The sequence below is a fragment of the Glycine max genome, chromosome 14 (genome assembly GCF_000004515.6).
Source record: "Glycine max cultivar Williams 82 chromosome 14, Glycine_max_v4.0, whole genome shotgun sequence".
Lineage (NCBI taxonomy): Eukaryota > Viridiplantae > Streptophyta > Magnoliopsida > Fabales > Fabaceae > Glycine > Glycine max.
Genome location: NC_038250.2, coordinates 9,155,353 through 9,175,347, shown reverse-complemented (window position 1 = coordinate 9,175,347; position 19,995 = coordinate 9,155,353). Strand labels below are relative to the sequence as shown.

Below are 19,995 nucleotides of genomic sequence, written 5' to 3'. Positions count from 1 at the left end.
ACGTTTCTGTAAATAATTATTTTGTTAACATTCGTAATTTTGTTGACATTTCTATAAATAATAATTTATTTCCACTAATTATTTTAAAAGGTTAATCCATAAGTAAGTATTTTGAAAATAATAAACATATAGTTTCATTAGCTAATGGACACGAGTTTAAACTTTACATTAACTTACAACATAGTTGAAACAAACAGAAAATGCATCAAAAACTATAATTAAATAATACTAATTTTGTATTTAATCATGTTGCGATCGAGACATATCGCCTTCCATTTTGATTATTGGTATACTAAAAACAACTAAAGTTTCTATTGGGCCAAATTATTTCCAGTAATTAGACTATACTAAGACCTCCAACATGTCATCATCAGTTTTCAACTCAATAATTTCAAATTTGATTACTTTTTTTGAATACTCAGAATGACTTGGCTGTAAAAAAAAAAACAATCACCTTATTGTTTGTGATTCATGAATACCATAAGAGGGAATTCCTTGAGGTGCAACTTGCTTGATCACATCATTCAGTCTATCAATGCTACATCCTGAAGGAATGTCAAATCTTTTTGGATTTTTTCCTGTGAACGAGTAACACACAAAGTCATGTTGGTGTGGCATGTTTCACCTCTAGTTGTAATATAGCAGCATCATGAGTAGGAGTCATTGTGGCTTGAACTAAGTTTAATATACCATCCGGTGTTCTACCAATGGTACATAATAACTCAATCGGGCCAACACACAAGTATTGATCATTACACATTAACATTGTGTTAACATCATCATCATTTTTCAATTGCATAGATTGAAAGGCAAATTGGTTACCTGCATCTGCAAATGGCTACGGGTAGTAAATATCATCCAAATATTGATCATCAGTTAGTTGAAAGGTATTATGCATTCTGCTTTTTAGCATTTCAAAACCAAATCATTAGGTACTTGAATGGGTATCGAAGTGAAATTTTGAAAATAAACACCAGATTCGTTGTGAATAATCAATCAATTCGGAAAAATAAAACCTAATCTGGAGTTGACAATGGTTTGATTGCTTGTTTCTCCAAAAAATATCATAGTTTCTCATAAAATTTGGTTTATAAAGGTAGATTGGGCGAGAATGTGTGATTTTTGAGAGTGTTGGTGTAGTATATATAGATGTTGTTCACTAGAATACTTGTGTTATTTTTTTTTAAATAGACGCGTGTCATTTCCTATGTGTTGTCAAGTACAACAATGATGCTTTAATTTTGCATCAGACATGCATTGTTACTATTAGAACTAAAACAGCTAAGTAGTTATTTCTATGTCAGTATGTACGTGTCAACTTCGATGCATGCAATTCGTTTTTTTAAAAAGACACATGCAATTCACAGTGTGTTGTCAACTTTGACAATGACTTATGATGCTTCAATGTTACAAAAAACGTACCTTCGTAATTTGCTATGGACAAATTAATTTATTCCCCAAATCAACATTAACGGCTAATTAATGATAAACGGATGTGAAAAATTTGTATAGCATAATTAAAAACGTGTCCGTAACTAAGGCACCAAAATTATAAATTAACCAAATGTTACTGTCAATACATAAATGTACCAAATAAATAAATTATCCAAAAAATTAAAAATGACATATATAAGGAAAAAAAACTTTAATGGTCGTCCGTACGTCGCCTACACCTCGATCTATGACCTACAGTTGGTTGGCAAATGTAGCTTCTTGCGAGGCCCAGACATTCTTCAGTAACAATTTAGGCTTTTGTTCCTTCGGTCAGAATCCTCAGATTCAGTAGCCTCTCCAACTTATCAACGATTGCTACAAAACCATCTAGTAAGTGAGAAAAAACAAACATAACAATTGTTATAAAAAAGCAAACAACAAACACAAAATACCAAAAAAAATATATTACCACTACATGTCCAAGATGATGTACATCGACGTCTACTTCATCAAGTGTCGATGCTGCCATCGGTTGTTGATGCACATCTGCTTCAACAAATGTGTCATATTGCTGAACCAGCGGAACTCTAGGAGTATCCCCTGGCTATGCCGGACTCATGAATGGGTGCGAAATCATGTAGAACCAATCCATGTAATCTGACGAACACTGGCCAGGCACTACACAGATTTGCCCTACAAGTGCAATGTAGTCACTGAACTACATCCATCTATCATCCATTTCTTCAATAGAAACCGAAGGCACAATAGGATGTGGCAAAATAGTCTAGATGTATCCAAACTGTTGTACAACCTTCTTCAGTCAATGAATGACCATCAAGGGACCCCATCTGAGATGGCCAGAAAACAATGAGATGATCTCAAATTCTCTAAATGAATGGTGGTCACCATACAGAATCCAGCTCACAACGTCAGGGGTCAGTCTGTCCAGACGCTTGCGATATGTCGACACAGGCAACACCTTGCAAGAAGTCCATCGGCATGCACGTGGTCTCCTCTCGTCATAATCCTCGACAGTTAGGGCGGAACCAACAATCGGGAAATGCTCACAGATCCAACACTAGATATATTTTCAAAAAATATTCATTACAAAAATCGACAACATGTAATAAACAACGCCAATGAAATAATGTTTTATTAACATTTGAACTAACCTATAAACAAGTGATATATCCTGCAAGCTGCCTCGCCGTGCTCTTTGACGTGTTATTTAAATTATCATACATGTGCACAAGTGCAGCAGCACCCCAAGCGTAATTCACACTCTGGGTCAAGTCATGCAATGCATCCAAGAATATCATGTGCACGTGTGTGGCACTCTTGTTTTCAAAGAGTGTGCATCCAAGCAGATGCAACAAATATGTTCGCACTACTATGTAGATGCAATTGCCTTTGGTGTTTTGATGATGATCATGATGATATGATGCAATTAATGCAAATGGACTTTTCAAGATTAAATTCAAGATAATACTTCAAGATTACAAGTCACAACATTAAGATGATCACTAGTATATTAGGAAGGGAATTCCTAATTGAATTAGCAAAAGGTTTGGCCAAGTAATTTAAATTAAAAAGTGTTTTTCAAAGGATTTACTCTCTGGTAATCGATTACCAGAGGATGTAATCGATTACCAGTGGCCAAATATGTTTTACAACAGCTACTAAAATTTGAATTTAAATTTTAGACTGTGTAATCGATTACACAATTTTGGTAATCGATTACTAGCAGTTAATAAACGTTTTAATTCAAATTTTAAAAGCTGTAATCGATTACCCAATTCCTGTAATCGATTACCAGACAAGATTTTCAGAAATATATTTCTAAGAGTCACAACTTCTCAAAGGGCTTTTTCATGACCACCAATGGTCTATATATATATATGTGGCTTATAACACGAATTTTCTAAGAGAGTTTTTCAGAACAAAAGTGTTTATCCTCTCAAAGAGCAAAATCATTTTATCCTCTTAAGAATTCCTTGGCCAATTCAATTGCAATTCATTAAGGAATTATTTGAGTGCTCAATCTGTAAAATCTATCTCTTTCTAGAGAGATTCATTCTTCTTCTCCTTTTAATTCTCTAAGGGATTAAGAGACTGAGGGTCTCTTGTTGTAAAGAAATTCTAGACACAAAGGAAGGATTGTCCTTGTGTGTTTAGAACTTGTAAAAGGAATTTACAAGATAGTGGAACTCTCAAGCGGGTTGCTTGGGGACTGGACGTAGGCACAAGGGTGTGGCCGAACCAGTATAAATCTGAGTTTGCACTTTCTCTTCCCTTAAACTCCTTTGTTAATTATTGCTTTATATTCATATTCAAATTGTTTTTATTTGAATTAATATTTAAGAAGTTCATTGTTAAGGGAATTTATAAATTGAATAGAAAGTGAAATAGATTTCTAATTGGGGAAGTAGTTTGGAATATCTTAATTCAACCCCCCCTTCTTAAGATATCTGAGGCCACTTGTCTAACATGCTACAATCCAGTGACATGCCTCGATTTTTGTCTAATACACGGCTTGGTTCTCTTTGTACTTGTGTGGCACTCTTTGTACTTTCGTTTGCTTTGTGCCAATAATCCATTTTCTGTTTGTACTGTTAGTCTATAATCTTTTCCAGGGATTATGAAGTTCAATAAAGGTCTTGTACTATTAATCAAATATTCAAATTAATAAAGAATCTTGTTTTTCTCTGTGATGAAATTTTGCATCAAGAATGTGATGCCTCTTTTGACCTTTTATGTAGTCCTAGGACAAGTAATAGCTGTCTCAAAAGTGATATTAATCTTACTGCATTAGCCATTTGCACATTCTTTAGCATATTTTTCAAAATATAAATTATGACCAAAGGTGATGTGGATTTTCAGGCATGTCCAATTCAGTGGTTGAGGAAAAAATTGTAGTTGGTCTTTCTGCTTTAAGAAATTCGAGAAAATCAACAAAAGACAATACTATTGGAATTGCTAGTAATCCAATCCATATGGTGGCTAGAGAAGGTGGGAATATAAAATATCAGCTATGGCGTACATTTAGGTTCATTGTGGTGTCCCTTTTCATGATTTCTGGTGTAGGAGCACTCATTGAAGATGAAGAAATTAGTAAAGGTATTCCTTGTTAGTGTAACCTGTTTGTATTCTTTTTTTATTGAATCTGAATTTAGCAGACATGTTCTTTGGTTTTTTTTTTCATATTTCCCAGGACTTGGTATAAATGAAGAAGTGCAACCTAGCATGGAATCAAGTACAAAATTTAGTGATGTAAAAGGTGTCGATGAGGCAAAGGAAGAGCTGGAAGAAATTGTTCACTACCTTTGAGATCCTAAGGTAGACATCTCTTGCATAAGTTCATGCTCTCCCTATTGCATACATTTCTAGCACTGTGCACCCTAGCTTGAGCCCTTAAACTTGTATTGTATATGTAGATATAATATGCTTTTTAACATATCAATTTAACTATATTCATTGATACATGTCCTGAGCTATTTTGGTCTTGTTGATTACTTCATGTGATTGTTGATTTGATGCCACTTAAAGTAATGTAACTACAATATATCTGTTCAACCATCTTCAGGTACAACCCCTTGGCTTTTAGATTCTGGTGCTACAGATCACTTTACATGTTCACTACACTGGTTTTCCTCTTTTCAATCCATTAAACCAGTTTATGTCTCTTTGCCAAATGGAAAAACTGTTGTGGCTTTATATAAGGGCACCATTGTTCTAACCGATTCTTTGATGTTGCACAATGTTCTTTATGTTGAACATTTTTCTGTGAATATCATTTTTGTGACCAAACTCACCAAAGCCCTTGATTGTAGAGCTGTCTTCACTCATAATCTGTGTCTTTTGCAGATGAATACATGCCTGAAGATGATTGGTACTGCTAAGGAATTCAAAGGTCTTTACTATTTGATTCTTCCTGAGCATTTTAATTGTCAGACAGTTTCTCAATTACACAATGTAAACACCACTACTAGTCATATTTCCACTCATGATGTGTGGCATTATAGATTAAGTCACCCTTCTCATTCTTGTTACAAAATTATGTAGCAATTCCATTGTAATATTCCCACATATATCAATAAACCGTGTGATACTTGTCACTTGTCCAAACAAAAGCATTTATCTTTTAATTCCAGCACAACATTAATTGAGTCTACATTTGATTTAATACATGTTGACATTTGGGGGCCTTATGCCACTCCTTCCATTCAAGGTCACAAATACTTTCTTACCTTAGTTGATGAGAAATCTAAGTACACTTGGCTTAAACTCATGAAGACTAAAGCTGAAACTAGACAACATCTTATTGATTTTATTGCTTTAGTTGAAACTCAATTTCATAAAGTAATTAAAATCATTAGGAGTGATAATGGTCTTGGGTTTGCCATGCCTTCATTTTTCCAATCTAAAGGCATCATTCATCACACATCATGTGTTGAAACTCCTCAACAAAATGGTGTAGTTGAGAGAAAGCATCAACACATTCGTAATATTGCTAGATCTTTTATGTTTCAATCTCACCTACCTATATGTTTTTGGTCCTTTTCGTAACACATGTTGTCCATATCATTAACATGCTGCCCACACCACTCTTAAACAATCACTCTCCTCATTTTCATGTTTACCATGCTCATCCTGATCTGAGTAATCTTAGAGTTTTTGGTACTCTTTGCTTTGCTTCCACTCTTCAGGCCCATAGGACTAAGTTTCAGCCTAGAGCCAAGAAATGCATATACCTTGTTCATTCCTTTGGTACCAAGGGTTTCTTACTTGTTGATTTACATACTAGAGAAATATTTATGTATAGACATGTTATTTTCTATGAGACTATTTTTCCTTATCATGACAATACATTTTCTTTCTCTGTTGATTCTGTTTTCCCACTCAATCTACCTGTTATTGACATCAATTTTGATGTTGTTAATTCTGCTCCAGTCTCTTGCATTCCCTTAACCGAGTCTAACTCTTCTGGTACAAAGGCACCCATTGTTGTATCATCCTCCATTGATGATTACTCTGTATAATCCCCTTCTTCTCCTGTTTCGGCCTCATTGCCTGCTGATTCTGCAGCTTCAATTGCAGTCCCTGCAGATTCTATTTTTCCTGCAGCCCCTATCCCAACCAGATTTTCTAAATCAAAACTACTCTTAAATACCTGAATGAATACAAATGTAATGTACTTAATTCCTTGGGCAGTGCACATCATCATTTAGGTACACCTTATCCCCTCACAGATTTTACCTCTTTTACTCATTTATCTTCTCCTCACATTGCATATTTACTTTCTTTGTCCATTGTCCCTAAGCCTCAGACATATACTCAAGCTGTGTAACATGCTTGTTGGAGAGATGCTATGGACAAAGAAATTGCAGTCTTGGAGAATAATAGAATCTGGACTCTTACTGCCTTACCTTTTCGTAAAAAGCCTATTGGTTCTAAATGGGTTTATAAGATCAAGAGGAAAGCAGATAGAAGTATAGAGAGGTATAAGGCTTGTTTGGTTGCCAAGGGATATACGCAACTTGAGGGTGTTGATTACAGTGAGACTTTTTCTCCGGTTGTTAAACTTACCACGGTTCGACTAGTTCTTGTCTTAGCAGCAGCTAAAAATTGGTTATTACATCAACTCGATGTAAATAACGCATTTTTACATGGTGATCTAATTGAAGATGTTTACATGATGGTGCCACCTAGTTTTCAAACTCCTAAAGAAGGTTTAGTGTGCAAGCTTCAAAAGTCTCTTTACGATTTGAAGCAAGCAAGCAGGCAGTGGAATGCCAAACTTACCGCTGCACTACTATTTTTGGGGTACCACCAGTCTTCCTCGATCATTCTATGTTTGTTAAGACCCAAGACAAGTTGATTACTATTCTCTTGGTCTATGTGGATGACATAGTCTTGACTGGGAACAATTTGGAAAAATTGTGGTCGTTAAAGCCTTTATGGATCAGCAATTCAAAATTAAGGACCTCGGATCTCTTAAATTCTTTTTAGGCTAGGAGGTTGCTCGATCAAAATCAGGCATAGTGTTATCTCAAAGAAAATATGCGCTTGAATTGTTGGATGATGCTGGTCTTTTGGGCTGCAAACCAGCCTTGGTTCCCATGATGTCTAATTTTAAGCCTGAGATTTCTGTTGATACTCTGCTGCCCGATCCAACAAGCTATAGGAGACTCATTGGGAGGCTTATCTACCTTACAAATACTCGGCCAGATCTGTGTTTTTCTGTTCATAAACTCAACCAATACCTTGCTTCTCCTCATCAAAGTCATTCTGATGCAGCACTTCATATACTTAGGTATGTCAAGGGTTGTCCAGGGAAAGGTCTTTTCTTCTCTTCCACTAATGATCTTAAGCTCACGGCCTTCAGTGATTCGGACTGGGCAGCTTGTCTGGATACCAGAAAATCTATAACTGGTTATTGTGTATTTCTTGGTCCTTCTTTGATTTCATGGAAGTTCAAGAAGCAACCTACAATTTCAAGAAGTTCAAGTGAAGTTGAGTATAGAGCACTCACAAATATTGCATGTGAAGTTCAGTGGTTGCAGTACCTTCTTACTGATTTACATCATACTGCATCTCTCCCAATTCACTTATATTGTGATAATCAATCCGCCATCAAAATTGCCCAAAATCCAACTTTCCATGAACGGACCAAGCACATAGAGATTGATTGTCACTTAATCAGAGAGAAAGTACAAAATGGAATCATTCATCTCATGCCTATTGCCTCCAAGGATCAATTGGCTGATATTCACACCAAGACTCTTCCATTTACTAGCTTTTCTACTATTCTTTCCAAGCTGAATATGATTGATATCCATGATCCAGCTTGAGGGGGGCTGTTAGAATGAGCCAATATTTTTATTGTACAGCTCACTTATTGGTTATTATTGTAGTTAGATTAGCTGTCAATTAATTATGCAATTAGCATAGTTAGTTACAACTAACTCTGCATCTGTTAATAGACTAATTCTGTTTTACAGCTTTATTAGCTTCTTAGCCAATGTAACAGTTCCTGTGTAAATAGGGAATTATTCCCCAATCAAATAAAGTGGGTTCATTTTCAGAAATCTAACAGCAATTGTGTGGACTTGGGGATGCAGATGGAATATGTCATTATCAATTGATGGGTAAAAAATTGGAGAAACTTGTGAATAAGTTGGATCTCTTTCTTTGGATAATTGCCTAAATTCTAAAACTCAAATAACTTGGACATAATGCACACACTTCTAATGTGTTGCTTTTTTATAGATGTTTCTGTGTCACTATTCATTAGGTACCTTGGTTCCTTAGCTTTCATACCAAATATGTTTGTGCTGGAGCAAACTGGGTAACTGGATTTTGGTTTTTACATCAGGATGATACCCCTACCAAACTTCAATAAAATCACACTTGTTTAACATATGCTTATTAGTTACTACTTCCATTGGTGGTGGTGAACTGATAATTCCATATGAGAATCTAAAACTGGGTGGCATATCCAAGATAATTGCTTAAATGGGCTATTCATTAGCAGTACCTTAATCATGTTTGATTCCTCTTGATGTCACATCCCCTTTCATACTATTTTGTTACATTTTATATGCTTCTTTCCTGCATATACCGGCTTGTACTTTTCCAGTTTTCTTTATCATCTTTGTAATTGTATGACTTTTTTTCCCTTATCACAGCGGTTTACTCATCTTGGTGGTAAGCTTCCAAAAGGAGTTTTGCTTGCTGGTCCACCTGGCACTGGAAACACTATGTTAGCAAGAGTTATTGCTGGAGAGGCTGGGGTTCCATTCTTCTCCTGCAGTGGTAGTGAATTTGAAGAGATGTATGTTGGTGTTGGTTCATGAAGGGTGAGGAATCTTTTTTCTGCTGCAAGGAAGCGAGCACCTGCTATAATATTCATTGATGAGATAGATGTTATTGGAGGAAAACGAAATGCAAAGGACCAAATGTACATGAAGATGACGTTAAGTCAGTTACAGGTTGAGCTAGATGGATTCATGCAAAATGAGGGCATAATTGTGATTGGCGCTACTAACTTTCCATAATCATTGGATAACGCATTGGTGAGACCAGGGCGGTTTGATCATAATGTTGTTGTTCCCAATCCTGATGTAAAAGGAAGACAACAGATTTTGGAATCACACATGTCAAAGGTATTATTTTATGTCGTGCTAAGAATGTTATGTAAAAATTCTTAAGGGGTTTCCTAGACTATCAATGATAGGAAACAACAGGATCTTGAAGCCTATGGTTCTCACAAAAAATCAATAAACAACAATAGATAATGATGTGTACCTTTCTCCATAGGAAGACTTGTACCTTTCTCCATAGGAACTTCTCTCCAGTGCACTTTGATTTCCTTGAAAGAGGAGAGAAATAAGATTTCACTTCCTTAGGTCTTTCTTTTCTGCCTCTCTCCGTTTATGATGGCTATGGGTGAGAGAGAACACTTTCTGGTTAGAAAGGGGACCTTATTTCACGTTAGTGGGTATTAAGCCCTTTTTATAACCACTACTCCCATCAAGTACTAGTTAGTTCTAGAAACTTCTCCTATTAAGCCCAATTATAATTTAGCCCTTAATCGTTAATTATTTACTTATTAGTCCCTACATAAGTCACATGCCTCTCACATGAGACATTAATTCTTACATTCTCCCACTTGGCTCATGTGACATTAATAAACATTATGGACTAAATAAATAAATAGATTAACTAACATAATGCACATTAAAAATTGACTAAATTGTTCTATACATTGGGTACATCATAATTTCATGATTAAGAATAGGAATCAATTCGAGTCATGGCGGTTGTACATCATCTAATCGACATAGTCCCTTCCATGTACTACAAATTATTCTTCTCCTTAATATGACCATTAGTTAAGAGTACATAATTGGTCCAACATAATATCTTCATTCAAGACAAAACCTGTTAACATTACTCTAACACAAACATGCATGCAAACATAGAGAACAGGTAATCAGAAACATATCATAATTGAGCTCAGAGTGTCAGCAAAATTACATAAGGTAAATTACACTTAATGATCATCAATAACAATAATAATGCCCATACTTTCAACATGTTCTATAATGTCTTGGGCAATAATCCCTTATTCAAAGGGCCAACTATCATAAGGTTTGTGCTAGTATGTTCTATTGACACTTTTTGTTTCTGAAGTTCTTCCTTCACGACAAAGTACCTCAATTTCATATGCTTAGCACCCTTAAAGTACTTGTTGTTTTTACAAAAAAATATTGCTGCGGAGTTATCACAATACATTTTCAGCGGCCTAGCAATACTGTCGACAATTCCAAGCCCTGAAATAAAGTTCCGCAGCCAATTAGCCTGAATTGTAGCCTCAAAACATACTACAAATTCAACTCTAAGATGCAACAACAACTGATGCATACAAAATTACTTTCATTTGTTTTCGTTCCATATCATTTCTAGGACATTGTGCGAGACTAACTCTGTCTCATTTCTAAATTAAAATAGGCAATGTTAAACACCTTTCCATCTTGAATCTCTCTAGCACTTTATCGATATATATACTTTCTGGGATAAGCCTAACAATCCTTGTGATCTATTATAGAATATTTCTATCCCTATCACATAGCTTACCTCACCCATATCTTTCACTTCAAAGTTTTTAGAGAGAAATTTCTTAGTCTCATGAAGAAGACCAAGATCGTTAGCTGCAAGCAAGATATCATCAATATACAGAATTAGAAAATAACCTTACTCCCACTGACCTTCAGATACACACACCGATAAACAGTATTTTCCTTAAATCTAAAGGAAATAATGGTATCATTAAACCTCAAATACCATTGGCGGGAAGCTTGCTTTAATACTGTATATTGATTTCTTTAGTATGCACACCATGTGTTCATTTCCTTCAACTGAGAACCCCATTGGTTGGTCCATACAAACATTCTCCTTTAAATCTCCATTTAGAAAGGCGGTTTTCACATCTATTTGATGTTGCTCCAAGTCATAATGGGCTACTAATGTCATGATAATCCTGAAAGAATCCTTTCGTGAGACCAGTAAAATGTCTCTTTATAATCAATGTCATCTTTCTGAGTAAATTCCTTAGCAACAAGTCTAGCCTTGTAACGTTCAAGGTTGCCATGAGAGTCACGTTTAGTCTTGAAGACCCACTTACAACCAACTCTCTTACAACCCTTTGGTAATTCTAAAAGGTCCTAAACACTATTATGTTCCATGGAATTTATCTCTTCTTTCATGGCATTTAACCACTTCTCAGAATTATCACAACTTATAGCTAGTGAAAACAAAACTGGGTCATTATCATTAATGCTTAAGTTTGTTTCCGTTTCATGTAGGTATACCACATAATCATTCGAAATAGCTGGTCTCCTTTCTCTTTGAGACCTTCTTAATGCTACTTCTTATGGTTCTTCCATAATGGATTCATTATGTATCATGGGCTCATCATTGTGTTGTACTTCTTCATTACTGTTTGTAGCAATAACTGAAGTAGTAATCACCTTACTGCTAGAGGCAAAAGTTAAAGGGACTTGCACTCTAACTTCTTTAATTTCCACTTCTCGTGGAACTGTACTCCCACCGATTTCACCGTTTTCAATGAACCTTGCATTTCCAGTTTCGACAATTCTCATACTATGATTAGGATAATAAAACATATACCCCTTTGACTTTTCTGGATAACCAATGAAATATCCATTGATTGTTCTTGCATCCAATTTTCTTTCTTGCGGATTGTAAATTCTTATTTCTGTCTGGCAACCCCAAACATGCAGGTGCCTTATACTGGGTGTCCTATTTGTCCATAGTTTAAAAGATGTCTTTGGAACTGCCTTACTAGGAACCCTATTCAACAAATACATGACAGTTTTCAAGGCATACATCCACAAAGATACGGGTAAAGCCTAATTGACTAACATACTTTTAATCATATCCATTAAGGTTCTATTACACCTTTCTGATACACCATTTTGTTGTGGTGTACCAGGAATTGTGTATTGCACACAAATGCACGTTTCTGAACAAGCTTAGCAAATGGACCTGGGTGTTGCCCAGTTTCATTATATCTTCCGTAATACTCATCACCTCTATCATATCTAATAATTTTCACATTTATGTCTAATTGCTCTTTTACTTCATTGTAGTAAATTTCTAAGGCATCCATTGCCTAAGAAATCTCGGGCAGTAAGTAGACATAACCGTAACGTGAATAATCATCAATAATGGTGATAAAGTATCATTCCTTTCCGAAAGAACTAACATCAAAAGGTCCACAAATATCAGTATGCACAATTTCAAGAAGCTGAGTGCTTCTTGTAGCTCCTTTCTTTGTATGTTTTGCTTGTTTTCCCTTAATACAACCCACACAAATATTTAGATCCGTAAAATCTAGATAAGGAAGAATTTTATTCTTTATTAATCTTTCCATCCTTTCTCTAGAAATGTGACCTAAACGTTTATGCCACAAGAAAGTAGATCGTTCACTCACTAAACTATGTTTAGTGCCAACATTATGATGTAGAGTTAAAACAGTTTCTGCATACAAACTGTCTATTTCCAATTTATATAAACCATCACAAGAATACCAGTACCAATGAGATGATTATGCTTAAATAAATTGAAACATTCATTACCAAAATTAAAAGAGTATGCAGTAACATCAAGTTTAGATAATGAAACTAAATTCCTAGATAAACTAGGTACATAAGGAGTTTCCAGTAAATCTAAATGATGTCCAGTGTTGCGTTTTAAACAATAAGTCTCAACTATTTCCACTGGAGCTTTCACTTCATTCCCCATGAAAATGAACTTCTCATTTGGGCTTATGGTTTGGATTGTAAGGAATCTCTGCATAATGTTAGAAACATGACTCATACATCCAGAGTTAATCCATCATGTATCATGGGAAACTACAATTAAGTTTGATTCAAAACATACATGAGCATTAAGCTCACCATTCTTTTCGAACCAAGACTTACACTTTAGGCAATCCTTTTGGAAATGTCTTAATTTCACAAAATTGACAATTATTGCCCTTTGATACCTTTCTTCTGGATTTGCAAAGAGTTGTCAATGTTCTTTAATGACCCTTTGCCTTTATCATGCTTTTCATAAATTTCTTTTCAAGCTCCTTGATTCCCTTGGTGGCTAACATAATGGACTAAGTGACTTCCTTGATTCTTAAGCCTCGTTTCTTTCTGAACTAACATACTGTGCAATTCATGCACATTCCATTTATCTTTCATGGTATTATAGTTCATTTAGAACAGGCCAAACTCAGACGGTAATGAGTTTAGAATAAACTGAACAAGAAAGTTTTCATTCACAGCCATTATATTCCCAAGGTCTTAAGTCTTGCTGCAATGTTTGTCATCTCAATGACATGTTCATACATAGTACGTGAACCATCAAACTTCATGGTGGTCAATGTACTCATTAATGTCCCAACTATAGACTTATCAGCTGTTTGAGAATACTCTCCCACTAATCCCATAAACTTTTTAGCACTTTCGATTTTAGGGAGAGTTGTCTTAATACCGTATGCAACAGTCATTCTCATCAACATTAGGCTGAGTCTGTTAGATCTTTCCCAAGTTTTATAATGAACTTTCTCTTCATTGCTACTAACATCAATAATAGTAACAAACTTCTCTTCCAACATAGCAAGATCATGATCCAAAACACCGAGGTGAAATTGGACTTGCTCATTTCAGTCAGAGAAGTTAAGCCCATTAAAATTGGCTCAGATGATACATAAGAATCCAATGAATTCAAAACATGTATTACATAATAAAATTCACATAAGTGTTTTGAGACATAAAATACATGTCATACATATGATTCATTCATATAACAGACAATGTATATTGATGTTCTCCTTTGGGTGATACACCAACATACAACATACAAACATAATGATGCTAATAAAATTTTAACATTATTTGGCAATTAAATATGCATCAATTAGTAGTATCTATTTTCTTTGGGCATATAAATAAAACTAATGAAACACACAAATTGCCTACAATTATATTCATTAATTATAAGAACAACTAATCAACCTTTGGGCGATCCATAAATGCCTTATAACAATGAATTTCAATTACCCATAAACCAATAATCATATAATTTAGCATTCATTATTCTATGAGTAATTGGAATAATCATTAAGTTGGAATTAAATAACCTTACAAATTTGGCCACTTTGGTGACTAACAAATTCAACATACATTTAATTCCAACCAAATATTATTGAAAAAATCATTAATTTGGAATTAAATAACCTTACAAATTTGGCCACTTTGGTGACTAACAAATTCAACATACATTTAATTTCAACCAAATATATATGGTCTGTACATACTTATTACTATTAACAATTCATAGTCATTCTATTAATTTTGTTCCAGGCCATAAAATAATATTTGTATTTATTTATGTTTTTGCATTCAAACACGTTCAAGCAAATATGTAGCATATACATATATTTACTACTACCAATAATTTCAAAGCATTCACGTTAATTTAATTACATGATATAAACTTTCAATCCTTCAATTACGTTTAACAATAATTTCCAGGAAAAAAAAACACAAGTAGAACTGGAAATAGCAAAATGGGTTGCAAATAGAAATATCCAAAATTTCTAATTCTCCTACCAGGAAGGTACACGTAGCAGCGGCTTTTTAATTGGAATTGAAAGAAAGGTACATGCAGCCGCACAACTTTACAAAACCAATTCACAGCATAATGCCTCATTCTTTCTCCATAATTTAATACATAAATAACGTTAATGGAAAGGCAACTTTCTCCATTAGAAATAAAATTGGCAGCAGAAGCTTTCTCTTTGAAGTTTTGTATAATATTTCTTTCATACAAAATTTCATACTTTGCAGCGGAAAAACATAATTAATGTCAAAAACACACTATCCAAACATGTACTTTAATTGAAAATACATGTAATAGAAATTAAAATTCCTAAATTTCATAATTAGGTTTGATGCATAATCTGAAGAAATTAAATTATCCCTAAATTTCATAATTAGGGTTCATGCATAATTGGGAGAAATTAAATCATTCTTGGAGAATCATAAATTTCATAACACATGCTCTGATACCACATGTAAAAATTCTTAAGGGTTTTCCTAGACTATCAATGATAGGAAACAACAGGATCTTGAAGCCTATGGTTCTCACAAACAATCAATAAACAACAATAGATAATGATGTGTACCTTTCTCCATAGGAAGACTTGTACCTTTCTCCATAGGAACTTCTCTCCAGTGCACTTTGATTTCCTTGAAAGAGGAGAGAAATAAGATTTCACTTCCTTAGGCCTTTCTTTTCTGCCTCTCTCCGTTCGTGATGGCTATGGGTGAGAGAGAACACTTTCTGGTCAGGAAGGAGACCTTATTTCACGTTAGTGGGTATTAAGCCCCTTTTATAACCACTACTCCCATCAAGTACTAGTTAGTTCTAGAAACTTCTCCTATTAAGCCCAATTATAATTTATCCCTTAATCGTTAATTATTTACTTATTAGTCTCTACATAAGTCACATGTCTCTCACATGAGACATTAATTCTTACATGTTATAGAACACTGATTTGAAAAGGATAAAAATAGGATTAAATCACACCAAATTATAGAAGTTTCAGCAATTTCTTTTGTTTCATATTAAGAAACTCTTACTGAGGTTATCTCTGTCCAGAAAACTACCAAACATAATTGTCCCGTAACACCCCGTCTTCCCTACATAACTTTAAAGGGGAAATAGTACATACTTCAGGAAAAATTTCCATTGTTCATATGCAAAATGTAAGAATTATTTCCTGTTGTGTGTTTTTCAGACCACACAAAATACTCTTATTGATAATGAATGAGGTTTAGAAAATAATAAGTAATATGAGAAATAATCACATACTAAATCGATATAATTAAAACATATCAAATCATATATTTCACACACAACATAGATTAACTTCCATGGTGCAGTTTACAACTTCAGTTTGACCATTTTGTTTTTCCATGTCAAGTGTCTTGCTTTTCTTTAAAACTCTTCCCTATAGAAATAATTTCTTCCAAGAATTACTGACAAATAATGTATCGTGGTTATCAATGGATTATGGAATCCTATGAAACTAAAGTACTGAATCATTTCTTTTAGATCAACAAATATGGCAGCCACATTTTGTGCAGTATATGGATGTTTTAAGGAAATGATTGAATGAAGTGACCATATATAGAAAGTTGATCAACTATAACCCTTTACATTTAAAAATCAAGTGATAAAATCCATAGATATATCCTCCCACAATTTAATTCTTGAGTTGGCATAGGCAAAGGCTCCAATAAACTACTAGCGGACATGATCAGATATTTTGTCTTTGCCTAGAAAGTTGAACAACTACTACCAACACCTCATCAGAACCCTTAGATTTAAAAAGTCAAGTGATAAAATTCATTGAGATATTAATAAGAGCCTTGGAGAACTACAGCACAAAAGCTACTTGTAGTAGTTGGAGAACCAGAGGCCTACATAAACCCCACACTAGAATCCCAAACTTTCAATGTGGGACTCAAGTCCCATACCTTGCTATTGGATCCTAACACTCAATAATCAGAACACATTCACCATGACAATTTTTCTTGAATCTTGACCAAAATTACAGGACTAGAAAAAGCACTTCCACTATGTTTGATTATACCCTACTTTAGCATAGACTACACTTACTGCTCTATGTCAATCTTGTGGTGATGAGGGTACTGATATGGAAGAACACTAACTGGTCCAGCCTTTCTATGTGGTTGTAACTTGTAAGGTAATTGATTGCACTAAATTCCTATGTGGTGGCAACCCTTCTAACTCCTTGAAAACTCCAGAAAAGGCTCTAATAATACAACTCGCTGTCTTGATCTGCAGTTAAGTGATTGATTGCCGCATCATTTGACTGAACTTCAGTAGCCCATAGATATCATCCGATCTCCCTTGTAGGACTCCCTACAATACTGTTAAAATCTACAGGTTCCCTTTAAACCACACCAGATTACAGAAATTACAGCAACTTCTTGCTGTCTCAAAGCTCAGAAACTCCTAGCAAGGTTATCTCTGTCCAGAAAATTACCAAACACATTAGATAACTGTCCTCCCTCCCCCAAACAACACACACAAATACATACAGAAACTGTCAAATGACAGTTATTAAAACTAAGTCCTAACACTGCAGTATTTTAAACTGCTATAATTATTAAAACTAAGTCCTATATATATATTTCCTTGAATAGACTTTCCAAATAATTGGTCTCTTTTGGTGGTCTGATCCCTTAACAGAATGTATCTTATTTGGTAGACTGAATTGGATGGCATATGACGCCTTTTTCAGAGTTACATGGTTAGTGCTCTCATTATATTGGTGTAAAATGTTGCTGTTTTAAGCTTCTTTCTTTGGGCTATGATTGGCAATCCATTGGATACTTTTGTGTATGAGCTCACCCCCATTTATTTTGAAGTTTACGTAAGATGGCATTTGTTATATCCATTAAATGTATAACTATGATCTTAGATGATTGTGTGAGCTTCTTGATCAGTGTTACCTATTTGTTATGCTGGATTTTTGTTTCCAATCAAATACAGGTTCTGAAGGTTGATGATGTTGATCTAATGATCATTGCCCGAGTAACACCTGGGTTCTCTGGTGCTGACCTTGCAAACTTGATTAACATTGCTGCTATCAAGGCGGCAATGGATGGTGCTAAAGCTGTGAGCATGGCTGATTTAGAGCATGCAAGAGACAAGATCCGGATGGGAAGTGAACGCAAGTCAGCTGTCATATCTGAGGAGTCACGGAAGTTGACAGCTTTCCACGAGGGTGGCCATGCCCTTGTGGCCATACATACTGATGGGGCCTTCCCTGTTCACAAGGCAACTGTAGTTCCCAGTGGAATGGCTCTTGGCATGGTTACTCAATTGCCTGACAAGGACCAGACCAGCATTTCCCGTAAACAGATGCTTGCTGATCTTGATGTTTGCATGGGAGAGAACGAAGTCACTTCTGGTGCATCCTCAGATCTCAGGGAAGCAACTAGTCTGGCAAGGGAGATGGTTACCGAATATGGCATGGGCAATGAAGTTGGACTAGTCACTCACGATTACGAAGATGATGGTAGGAGCATGAGCTCAGAGACTAGGCTTCTTGTTGAGAAAGAGGTGAAGCAAACATAACTTTGTACTGCCAGATTGAGATGAGCTTATGGTATTTTTTTTTTTTTCAGGTTTTCTCAGTTGGAGGAACTCAACTCATGCACCTCGGAGTCTAGTTGACATTAAAGTATATACATTTTCTTTTCTCATTGTTTGTAGTGTACAATGATAAATTAAGAGATTATCAGTTTTCCCCCAACTCAATCTGGTACTCTCACTCGATCTTTTTCTGACTATAAATTATAACAAATTACCTTGTTCAATTCAATTTCCTCTATTGTTTCTTTTTTTCTTATCCGTGGTAACTACTAATTCCCCTTTTCTGAAATGCCCTGTAAAGTCAATTATTACTTTAAACTATCAAACAAATTAAATAAAAGGTTGATTTGCCACTACTTCTTATCTTTAAATGATCTACTTTCCTAAAGCTAAAAATCGAATATTAGTTTGAATTTTGTAAAATGCCAAGAAATTGTAAGGCTTGTTTTTATTAATATATATTTTTATAATTTGAAGAGAATGAGCTGGAAGAGAACGAGTTGTGTGTTTATGAGTACTCTTTCACTTGTGTACGTGAGAGCATTTAAAATTTATAGGAGTTTCCCTAAAGGAAAAAGATGAAAGTCTCGCTTGATTATGTCTACTTGGCATCCATTTGGACACATGATTAATAATATGCAAATATGGTTAATTTTACTTTATAAGCGGTTAAGAATAAATGAACATGGTTGTATACAATTATTAATATGTTGACATTAACCATTTTTGTGAGATAAAGCTAACTACTATTAGACATGTTAATAATCTAAAGATACTATTGATCATATTGATAGCTGAATACAATCACATTCAATTTACTTTTAACAATTTATGAGACAAAGTTAATTATATTTATATTTAGGTTTAATTACTTATTTAATTCCTATAGTTTCTAAACTTATTTCTTTTAATTCCTATAGTTAAATAAGTAGATTTTTTAGTCTCCTAAGTTTACATTTTAATTCCTAGAAACTCTTTGTCATTGAATTGTTTAGCTTCCTTAGTTAAAGAATTTTAATGGCATGGACCTTTTAAGAATAAAAATGTAAATTTTAGTGACTAAAAAATTAACTTATTAACTATAGAGACTAAAAGAGATAAGTTTGAAAACTATATGGATTAAATAGATAATTAATTCTTATATTTATAAATATAATTAACCATTTAGGGTGGACACGAATTGAGTTTGAGATATTTAGATATAAATAAATCAATGTTAATTGATTTTGATTTTTTTTATAACATTTTTTACAACTGAACCAAACCAAATTAATGATGTTCATGTGGGGTCAA

The 19,995-nt window shown here is 34.5% G+C and overlaps 1 pseudogene; it reads left to right on the top strand.

Moving 5' to 3' along the window:
* Positions 1-4,316: 4,316 nt before the first annotated feature.
* LOC100782477 (ATP-dependent zinc metalloprotease FTSH 5, mitochondrial-like) lies at positions 4,317-18,972 on the top strand (annotated as a pseudogene).
* The last annotated feature ends 1,023 nt before the right edge of the window (positions 18,973-19,995 follow it).